Genomic DNA, 3,282 nt, shown 5'->3' with positions numbered 1-3,282 from the left:
CGACCACCAAAGACCCCGTGCGACCACCGACCCTGTGTGACCACCAGCCCTGCCTGTGCGATCACCCACCACCAAAGAAGCATGGACCCCTGGTACACCGCGGATCCATGGTGGTGACTGTCTGCACTCTTCTATCTGGACCTCTTGCTTAATTTCCCATCTTTCTTTCCTTCCTTTCCTATCGCTGCTTTCTCTCTTTCCCCCGAAGAGTTAATAAATGGGTGGACTTATGACATCTGACCTTGTTTCTGTCTTAATCTCGCTCAAAGGGATCAAACCTGCCACCCCTAGCCTCCCAGCCTTGTCTGAGGTTGGCTAGAAAGCAAGGGTGCCTTCCTCTCATCCAAAAAAATTGGATCCTAACAGTGGGGAAAGATAAAACAGGGTCAGTGGGCCTTGAATACCTGGCAGGTCGATTACAAGGGCCCCCTGCCCCCATTGAGGGGGAAATCAGTGTCAGGACTGGTTTTTTCTAAACTCACCAAATATGCTAATCGACATAGCACAACTGAAGCATTAGAACAACTCACTCATCAATACGAACCTCCTCACCAAATACAAAGCGGCCAAGGAACACACGTTAGTGGACATGATGTCCAAGATTGGGCTCAAGGGCTAGGTATAGATTGAATATTCCACATTGCCTACCGTCCCCAGGCTAATGGCTTGACTGAAAGAACAAATGGGATGTTGAAGGAACAATTAAGAAAACTAACCAGTACTAAAATTGTACAATACTGGAGTTCACATCTTACTAAAGCAGTTTTTTTGAACAGCCAGAATATTCATAATCAAACACCCTTTGATTGTATTACACCACCTCCAATACAAAACATGATGAGGACTGAAATTCTTCCAGATGTTCTCTCTTCAAAATATTAACTACAGGGCAAATGGAACTGTTTACACTAACAGATTGTGTGGTGGGTCTGCAACCTATTAGCCGAGATGTGAAGATTCATATAATAACCCCTGAGAATGCCATATGATTCTGTACCCCAGCTTCTCCTCTTACATCCCCTGCTGATAGCAGACTCTCAAGTTCTTCTATTTCAGGTATCTTTGACAGATACCTGTGCCTTATCTAGAGGAGATAGTTGGCATTGGAACAGCGGTGGTGTGAACCCACCATTGAACTGAATTTCAGTCTGAAAAAGCGCGAGTCATAGCTCTTCAATCTGTGTGGGCAATTACCCTACATCAGGTTATCAAAGCTGGAGTAGAATTAGCTGAAGGAGCTGGACCAATGGCGTACGTATTACTGCAAGGAGATGCCACTCCTGTTTTCCTCCCTTATCAGAGGCTGGCTCGTCATGCTTTTTAGCCTTGTACTGCAAGCACATGCCCTGTGTGTAAATACTTGGATTTGGTTGGCCTCTACTGTAACTAACTCATCTTGTCTTGTGTTGGTTAACACAACTTGTATTGTGTTGGTTAACAGCTGCAGATCTTTTGACACCATGTTTTATTGGCATGCCAACTCCAGTAGCAGTATTACAGAATTACGCTATGCTAACTGCTTTTTGACATTAATGTTCCTCATTGTTACTCCTTCCAAGCAGGTAACGGCTGTATACCAAGAAACATTACAAAATCAATTGGTGGTGGGCTGTCTCCTTCAACACCATAAACACTGCTCCGATTTTGAAGGCATGTGTTGCTTCAACACAACTGATGAATCAGCCAGCCTAGAGGACGACATTCAACATCTCCAGGACTTAATGCACCAAATGAAAATAATCTACTGGTGGTGCCTGGCTGGCTGAGTGGTTTGATTCCCTGACAGGATGGGCGGGACACCTGATTCAAAGCATTACTGTAGACACACATTTATTCTTTTTTTCTGTATGTGTTTATTACGTGCCTCTAAATTACCTGGTCCTACACCCCACAAGCCCAAATGGACACCTCCAGCTTTGCCAGCCTCAGGGGAACCGGTCCCTTGAGCAAAGGGGTGGAATACAGGATAAATACAGAAGATTGGTGGGGAGGACTATAAACACGCTCAAGTGGTTTGCAGCTGGGGTATACAAAAACACATATATCATCCTAATTGATGTTAATCCTTGTGTGCTTGACAAGTAGCACACCTGTGTTTAGATAACATAGGCCTGTTAGATAACATAGGCCTGCGATAGACTTAGAGGCAGCCTATCGGACACGCTTGAGATTGAATCCCTGATAAACAGGAGAAAGCAGCAGGGTCGGCAATCCTTCAGCATGGACCGAGCTATCCTCCAGGATGGACCGAGCTCTGTGGTGCCTGTGTCCCCATGTGTGCGTGCCTCTGCCCGGGTGCTGCTTTGGGGACCCCTCGGTTGGTGAGCTAACAAAAAGCAGCTTACTCTTCGCATTTCATCCATGGTTTTGTGGTTGTTCCTGTGTGCTGACTCACAGAGTCAGGATAACCACCCCAACCAGCGCTCCATGCACCCTCTGCTCACGGGAGACAGGCCAGCCCTGCAGCCTCACAGCGACTCACGTCCACCATTACATCCCCCTGCTCCGGTCGCGGCGAAGCGACTTGTGCACGGAGCCAGCGGGACAACAGCACCTGCTGACTTCAAAGGTCGCATTTCACTTCGGAAAGTCCAGAGTTACCTGGGAACTAGCTACATTTAAGAACTGCAGCCCCGCAATGTCAGCAGCTGTCCGTCCTTCCAAAGGCGTGCGTATTTCTGGAGGCAGCCCCACCCTCAGCGGTGGGGGACAGATTTTATTTGGGCTCGATTCTTCTGGCATCCTCCCCGTCACAAAGCGTGCAATGACTCTAGCAGGTGAAATACCAGTTTTATTTAATGCCGTAGCATTAAGCAAGCAAAGCGTGTTTGCACAGCTGGTGGCTTTTTGGCTCCAAGGCAACTGTGTACTTCCAAAAATCCCTCTCGCCGCAGCCCTCCTGTGAATTAACGGGCAAATCCGGGGGAAAAAATAAATTAAAAAATGGGCGCATAAACCAGCTGTGACATACAACGCTTAAAAATCCCTCCACCTTCCGCTCCCTGGGGAAAGACGACTTACTCGACGGGCGATCGATACCCCGGGGCCGCGATCGACACCCTGGGGTCGCCGGGCTGTGCGGTACCGGTTGTACCGGCGACAGCCCAAGACGGCGCTGCCCAGCGGGAGGAGAAGAAAGGGTTTTCCCCCTTTTGGGGGATGGGAAGGAAAGGGTTTATTCCTTCCCATCCCTACCCGGACGTAGGAGAGACGACCCCGCCTCGTTCCCTGTATTTATAGGAAAACGCGGGGAGGGCGCGGGGCGGGGCCGGAGCGGCGGGG

Source organism: Egretta garzetta, unplaced genomic scaffold (genome assembly GCF_000687185.1).
Source record: "Egretta garzetta isolate BGI_Z169 unplaced genomic scaffold, ASM68718v1 scaffold713, whole genome shotgun sequence".
Lineage (NCBI taxonomy): Eukaryota > Metazoa > Chordata > Aves > Pelecaniformes > Ardeidae > Egretta > Egretta garzetta.
The sequence above is the reverse complement of the archived record's forward strand: the minus strand, read 5'-3'. Positions refer to the sequence as shown.